Genomic DNA, 9,053 nt, shown 5'->3' with positions numbered 1-9,053 from the left:
TTATATAAGTTATATTACGGTATTACAAAGGCTCCCTAATGAAACTTAGAATTAGTGACACGATTGACTGTACCTGTACCGCAGGAGGGTGATCCCGAGAGTTAAACTCCGCGATTCGAGAACGACGGAGGTGGGAGGTGAGACGGGGGTGGTCGATGTTTTCCCGGTCAAATACAGGGGAAAAAGACAGGGCGAGCGAGTGAATGAATGGCTTCCAATCTGTTCCATCCCTTTGTTGGAGCGGCTCGTGCCGCGTGTGCAAATCTACCCCTGTTTCGCCCCTCTGTTCGTTTTCCCCTGAGCTCCTGATTACCCCTACAGATCCTACCATCGTGCACACGCCTCACACCTGAGCACAATGGGCCGCCGATTTCATTCTCCCCTGGTCTTACTTTCTTGTGTTTAAATACTGACATGCCGAGTCTGTACGTTCATACGTATTTTGTCTCCACGATTTTCCCTCTATTTTCTTATCCGCGAGAACGTCACGTTTTCATGGATCTCGTTGGATAATGGGATACTAAAGTCGTCGAGTGGAAACTGAGAGTGAATTGGAAATATATGAGTACTGTGCTGAAAATTACTAACAATGGAAGTTATCCAGATGTCCAATTAATTTTGAAAAAGTAACGGTTAGAAGTTATAGAATTCTACCTCTTATTAATTAAAATGAGTTTCATTCGCTCGAAAAATTTGATATTTGTTAGAAAAATGGATTTAAAGTCCGCTATAAGCGACGAAAATGGGTTTAAATGACATTTTTTTGTAACTTCTTTTACTTTTTGGATTTTTCTACATACATGTGAATAATATACGTAAGTGGAATAGAAAGGAAACTTAGGTCTCGATTCCAAAGGTGGATGTTGAACACATTTTTTATCTATCCCTCTCGAAGTATTCACTTTATGAACCTTTCATATGCTAAAAAAACATTTGTGATAATTTTCGACTTTCCATGATGTCCAGCGGTCCTTAAATATTCTGGGATACCATGCTTTCTAACGTGAATTACAAAATAGTTAAGATTTTCTAAGATTTTTTGTTACTAAGTTATCGATTTAAATATATAAAAGGAGCATTTTGACTTTAAATTGCTCATAATTCCGTTAAAAATCATCATATCGCAATTCAAAAGACAGATATTCAAAGCTAAAACTTTACTTTATCGAATAGTGTAATTGTCAAAAAAGCGTGTGAACGTGGTACAAATGAAGTAGCGCTATAAACTTTTGTTCCAATTCAATATATGATGTGTATTTAGAACTGTCTATTACATAAATTGATCACAGGAATGTACTCTATTTCGAAGTATTTCTATTTTTCGATTCTTTTTTCTTATTTTAAAAGTTGATAAGATGAGAAAGAACCAAAGGAAATATACTTTTATAAAAATAATTTTTTTAAACCTTTAAGGGTACAGTCGAGTTGCCGCTTCGTAGCATTTTTTAATTGGTTAGTAAAATTCTTTCTTCCGATTGGTCAATCAAATACTTCGAAGCATTTGTAGCGGCAACTCGACCGCACTCTGTCACACATTTGTTATACTTTTTTCACAAATAAATATTACACTTTGTTTATTATACTTTTGTTTATTATACTTTTGTTTATTATAAAGTTATTTCTATGGATTTATGGGAAAATATTACAATTTTTTTTATGAATAATGATATAATTACGCTGTCGGTGTTATAATAAAGAGAATCGAATATAGGAGAACCGACAGAGAGAATGTTGCGGCCAACAAGGAAAATAAAGCAAAGCGACTTATCGTTATCAACGTGTGCAGAAATGAGCAAAGGTGAGGGCACTCACGTAAGCTGTAAATAAAGATTACATTGCGCATATTCATACACATATTGAATTTCTCTACAGTATTAATTTCTTCTTCTATGAAAAACTTTTTCTCTGTCTACAATTCTACGAATTATTTGATAGCGATATATATAGATTGAACAACGGACAGCTGAAAAACATAGTAGCAGAAAATTAATTAGAATAAAATTAAATCAAATTAAATAAAAATAAAATTTGACATTATATAACTTGGTTTATATAAGATTCCAAGCGTGATTAAAGATTTCTTTGTATAACTAAGATTTAAGCCACTTTTCTAGAATTCAAGATAATAGATCTTTAACTTTCTTACCTCCAAAAATATCTACTAATTAATTCTCTCAAGTTTTCGAAGGTAAGTTAAATTATAAATTGTTGCACTAAACTGTCTTAATTGTTTTTTATCGAAAAGAATTATTGTATTCTTTAGATATATCATAATACTTTATTACGTTTTATATATTCCTGTACCATAAACTTTTTTCAAAAAGTTTTTTCTTCACTATAATCCATTGACAATTTTATATTAATATATTGACAATTTTAGTCACTTTCAGTCTATCTTATATATTTTGCGTAATGTAATACTTGGCTAATTACATTTATTTCACATCCATTTTTTATTAAGAAGAATGTATTCAATATCTTTTTTATGCATGGCGTATATTTTTTCTTTTTTTAAAAAGATTTTTTAGGATTATATTTTTACTATGAAAAATTAATAAAATTAAATGTATTTTTTAATAATTATATATATTAATGTTTTTATTTCTTTTTTTCTTTCTAATCCTTGAAAAAAAAAAAAAAAAGGAAAATGTTTTATACTAATTTTTTCCTTAGTGGATATAATAATAGTCTTCTTTTATTTCAAGGATTTTATTTCGCAGGGTTGATTGTTTCCGTGTGAGTTACTACAGCGACTTTGCACCCGTACGCTCATCTACTATAATCGTAGACTTATCGTCAATCTCAATTTCAGTCATCTCATGATTCATAAATTTCGATACATGTGGGTCCACGTGTACCTGATCAAAGGCTATTTAGCTCGGTGTCTGCGTATACCTCAACAGCTCGTAGGTGCGCACGAATGATGATCGTTAACGAACATGCGGGCACCGCGGTGGGAATTCCACTCAATTTAAGTATAATTGTTTAATTGAGGATCCTCGCCGAGGCGCTCACCACATGAATTGGTCGTTTACGGTTCCGTTCTCTCGTCGCACATTTTCGAGTCTCATCACGCAGCACAAAAACTTCGATTAAAATTTTATTTTGTACCATACGCCATTTTCCTCTTATCTTTTTATTTTTTTATCATAACAATTAGCAAATTAAAACAAAGTATATTTAATAGTAACTAATGGTGAATTCGATTACTCGCATTACACTGGATCAGTGCATATTAAAAGCTGCTTTATGTAAAATCTCAATGCAGTGATACAATATAATCAACTTTGACAATGAAATGATATACATACGAGGGTCGTTTGAAAAGTTTTAAGCCTCAACCTGAAGCATTATTCGTCAAAACCATTCTGGTACTACAATCGTACTTGCTTTGAAAGATACCTGTGAAAATTGTAGCCATTGTGGACGTTCAGTTGTTGTTTGATATTTGTGCCAGGCGATGTCAGTGATTTTGTAAAAATGGAAAAAATCGAAGATACATTTCCTCTGTTAAAGCGGTTTAAACGAATCGGATTTTTTGCATTGATTAATAACTGTTGATAAAACTTGGATCCACTACTTCACTCGTCAGACGAAGGAACAGTCAAAACAGTGAATTACATCCGTAGAAGCCTATTTTGCAGAGCAAAATGCCAACTATTATTTGAATGGATTAAAGGGATAGGAGCATCACTGGGAAAAGTTTATCGACTTAAAAGAAGACTGTGTTGAAAAATAAAACTGAATTTGACCGAAAAAATACTTGTTTCTATGTTAGGCTCAAAACTTTTCAAACGACTCTCGTATATATTTTGTTAAATAATGTGACAATATCATTAATAGATAGTTAACCGTTTAAAATATTTATATACTTTTACATTTAACTTTGCTAATTTCATGTAAAGCAGCTTTTAGTATGCACTGATCTAGTATAGTGTAAGTGACCGAATTCGCTATAATTGTTTCTTTGACATTTAGCAAGTACGTATTATAAATAGGCTATTTTCATTTAAATACTACTAGAAATTAAGTAATAAAAGATGCGTACTCCAGACGGCCAAATTTGTTGAGAACAAATTCTATAAAGTCTGTTATAAATTTTTGTCGACAGAAAGATTATAATTAAGATTTGATATATTCAATGGAATTTGTAGAATGCTGACAAAGTAATTTGTCAAAATTCGTAGAATGCAGTAAAGGTCTCTATAAAACTTTGACGTAAATTGACGGTAGAAATAAAGCTAAATCTGTATTCAACAAATTTTGTTTGGTTTCTGCTGGCAATTTGCTGACAATTTTAAATTAAATTTACTGCCAATCTACTAGTATACTTCGAAAAGTTTGTTTATTGCGATAGTAAAACATAAATACAGATAAAGGCAATATCGACATCTAAATAATTTCATTTTAATTATTGTATTATTAAACATAAAAGGTTAATTCTAATAAATATAGTTTAATGTCTATCAGATATGTTTCTATACACACGCATAGTGCCATACCAAGAAATTGTATATTAATGTTCATTTCTATTAACATAGAAACTTAATTAACTTTTAATTTAACTAATTTTAATTTAACTTACTTTTTATTTTTTTCTAGTTCTATAATTAAAAAAAAATAAAGAATAAATTAAACCGAGATTAAAGTTAATCTACAATGGCAAAAATGTATAAATAGAAATGGAAATACACAAACAAAATACATTTTTATCATTTTATTAAAGATAAACTATTATGCGCAATTTATAAATTCATAGATATCGGTATTTTTGCGAAGTATAAAGTTACAATATACGATTAACGTACTCTCCGACATGCATCATTTAATATTATAACTGCAGGATATAAAATGATTCACAGATATTATCTGTATCTGCGAATGTAAGAATCGCGAGAGAAAAGATACGAAAGAAATTGCGATAAGATGGAGATGACACAAGCGGTTGAATTCGCCCGCGATCGCGTGGAAACGATATAATATATATCTCACGACGAGACGAGAGATCGTTGTTACGATCGCTCCTGGAAGAATATAGCGACGGGGGTGAAAATCATGACACGTGGCCCGCGGGTATTCCAGGAAGAACAAGGGGAGAACTCGGACTAGTATTGCTAGCCCCAGCCATGGCGAACGTGAGTTACCTTTACTGCATTTGCTATTCTCCATTGTGTACGACTACGATACGGGACCGTGCAGGGGAAGCTGCGAGAGAGATCGCATGAGTCATACCGAGGCGAGTGAAGCTCTGCTGGCATTGGCGTAGAACATCTTTTCTAAGAGCGTCTTATCTTTCGAAGCATCATGATAATTTTTTGCTCATAATTCTTCTTTTTATCCAAATTTGGTCGAACTTGTCTTTAATATTTCCTCAACAGAATAAAACCGTTGTTGCTACCTTATAACAACTAAAGCTACTTTGTTAGCTGCAATAATAATAATTGATCATGTTTGATTGCTTAATTATAATTTCCGTCTTTGCACTTCTGCCCCAGCGAAAAATATAACTTATCGATGTCGAATCGACATACAATTGTCGATCATTTCTAAATAGGGTTGTTTCGCTTTTTACACGAGTTTAGTATTGTATGTTTAGTATGTAAAAATTAAAATTAGCCATGTTTATTTATAATATAATTTTTTACAATAATATAGCTTAAAAATAGTTTAAATAAAGGAAAAATGCGTTTCTTACATTGATAACAATAGCTGTTTAACTCTCCAATGCTGGACTTTAAAGGCAAGGTCAATTTTTTATGAATTTTTTTATGAATTCTGGTAGATAAATTTAAATCTGTATAAAAAAATAAGAAATACAATTTTCAATTTCTATGGTAATAAAAAACTCGTTATTAAAACTTTCATAAGTATGTAAATTTTTTTTTCAGATTTTTATACAATCCGGAGCTATATAAAAATTTGCATTGAAGTTCGATTTAGGTTCCGGACGAAGAGTAAAAATTTTTCATTGCTGACGAAGGGTTTTAAGAGAATAGAGGTTTTAAGAGAATTTTTTTTACTTCAGCGTGATTAGCACGCGTATCATATAAAAATTAATGTCTCATGCAGTAGCGTGTTTTCAAAAAAATAACATCGCTGATTGATCATTGAGATAAGAAAGGCATGCTGTTTGCTTTGGCTCACTGGATATGCATTGATAAACGCAAGGTACAATAAAAATTCGAGTGACGAATGTATTATGAAAACGATAGGAAAAGAAAACAGCGAAATCGATTAAAAAATTTGAAATCTATTAAACAAAAAAGTTTTCAAGTTTTTATCAGACAATCTTACATTCTTAATAAATTTTCATTATGTTTCCGGTTTTTTTTTTTACTAAAAATCTCTTCTTTCTATAATACTTTTAATATTTCTCGATTGTATAAAGTAAAATTTTTTTGCCAAAAGAGAAGTAATAGGAAAATGTTGAAATAAATTTGAATAGAATTAAATTCTGGCAAGAATATATGAGAGTCATTAACTAGTGAATTCAGGCAATTTGAAGAAGTAGTTCAGGAGGTCAGTCCTAGATTAGTTTAAAATTGCAGAGAATTTTTTTAATTGGTGCTGAAGTTACAATAACAGAAATTGTCGACACGAGCAATCGTGAAAAAGGAAAGAATTTGTCCCGACACGTGGAATACCTACGTCACTGCGTTCGGTCAATGCATCAATCCGGTCTGCATCTGTATGTATTTACGCTTGGCGGAGAGGAGGGAAGAAAGAAGGGGATGGACAAGGGGAAACCCCTATGTGACATCATCCCCCACACGAACGAGCGCCCGCTTCGTTTCGCTGGCTGACTTCTGTCGCCTAACTCCAAAACACCCCTGGACCCTGCCACCTCCCTTTACCTTTAATCTTTATCAATCCATCCAGCCGAGTTGCCGAATCGAACGCATGAGCATGCACGAGACGGGACGCACGGGACGCGAACGCCACCGCGCATTATTCACGGCCGATAGCGCCTTTACCCCCCTTTCCCCCGGATCTACCTCTTTCACCGAGTTTCACCCTCTCTCCGTCCTCTATCCTGTTTCAACTCGTATGCTCTTCGTAGCCTCGTACCCTAGCAATTCGTCCTTTGGCAAATAAAACCAAATCATTGATTGATCATGAGTCTTACTTTTGACGTAAACGTCTTTCGATATGTACATCTTTATCTGTCTTTAAATATTAAGAATTATTATCGATATTAATATTAGAAATTTCAATAACAATGGCCTTTACTTAAGTAAATAATTCTTATTCGTCGTTCGTAATTTGATAGTGTTTTACTTACATTTATATATATATATATTATATTGTATAATCATCATTTTTACGCGCATATTCGTATCTAATACACATTTCTAATTCAAGACAAATTTATAAAGAAATTCATTGGGATTAAATTTAAAGCACTGCAAAGGAAAGACATTTAGAAACTCTTGTATTATAATTCCTCGTTATTTAATATTGTACTTGATTCGCATAATTTGATATCGTTTATAACATACAGTATTAATTCCTTTTAATTTTAATACAATATAAAATGTACAGTAGACATCATTGATGCCCTCCGGCTTGAAATTTATAGTTTTCTCCGATCGTACACATATCTATACATTGTTAAAGAAAAAGACATTTGCTTCCATTACATGTAACGAAAGCAAATTTCTTTTTTTTTTAACAGTGTATATAGATATGATGTGTACGATCGGAGGAAACTATAAATTTCAATCTGGAAGGCATCAATGATGTCTACTGTACTTGAAATAGTGTTGCCAACTTTCCTTTGGTCATCGACCGGACATCTGTAAAATCTGAGACATTTGCCTAAAGACCGGGGGAATAAAACGTATGAATGTATATATAAATCCTATTTATTTATTTATTATTTTTTTTTATGGAAATTAAATTTTAATATTAAAATTATATTTCTTTTCGGAAAGACTCTCTTAGCGCATGAATGAAATGACTAGCTTTTATCATTCATTTAGTTAATAAATTCTGAAAATTCAATACAAGATAATGAAATATTAAAATGGATCAATAATTCCACCTTCACCATTTCCGTTTTCAAACGATTTCTTCTATCGTTCCAAATGTACTTCATTTTATTAAATATTCGTTCAACATAAGCATTTGGTGGAATTGCAAATATATATTGAACTATTTTTAGCAAATTTGGAGAATCTGAGAACCGGAAATAATTCATTCTATTATAATAATGCTAATTATTCTGCCGCAAAAAAAAACAGTAAACATCTGCCATTAGTGCCATCTAGTATCATTGGTAAGAACTTCCCCGAATTCTCTACTGAGAAAATGCAAGAGGTAATGCGTTGCAAAAAAATAAAAGAGGTATACTTATGTATATAATTTTTTATATGTATATGCTGTCTTCCGTTTATTCATATATGGACACCAAGAGTAAGCGAAAACGAAAGATAATAATTGTAAAATTATTTATATAGATATTAAAATCTTAAAAATTTATTAAAATATTTGATGTTTTTAAATGTAACACAGTTAATGAAAGTTATTTTCATAATTTTCATTAACTATGTATTACGTTTTAAATATCTCATTTCAAATATCTTGTAAACTATTAATTTTTTGATAACATACCTTAAATATGGTTTTATACATATGTTTACAATGATAAAAAAATTATGAAAAAATGACAGATTATTCTAAATCACTTTTAACAATAATATGACAAATTTAATGATAGTTTACTATCTGGATAATGAGTTATTTTAATAAATAGTAGTATTTTTTTAATATCTGTGCTCTCTAATAAAAATATATGGAAATATATTATAAAATAAATCATAAAAACCTCAATTTTTTAATATAAGTACATTATGTATTCAAAATTATTTACGTAGAGTTACATTGCGATACATGACCTTTGCATAAATTATTTTGAATGTTTAAAATACTTATAAAAGAAAAATGTAAATTTTTTTATCATTTATAAAATTTTAATTTTTAATAATAAAAATAATAAATAAAATAAATAAACTACAAAAATGTGTTATTAAACAAAAATATAATCTTATTCA

The sequence above is a fragment of the Mycetomoellerius zeteki genome, unplaced genomic scaffold, assembly GCF_001594055.1.
Source record: "Mycetomoellerius zeteki isolate Tzet28-1 unplaced genomic scaffold, Tzet1.0 scaffold179, whole genome shotgun sequence".
Taxonomy (NCBI): domain Eukaryota; kingdom Metazoa; phylum Arthropoda; class Insecta; order Hymenoptera; family Formicidae; genus Mycetomoellerius; species Mycetomoellerius zeteki.
This window is presented reverse-complemented; position numbering follows the sequence as displayed.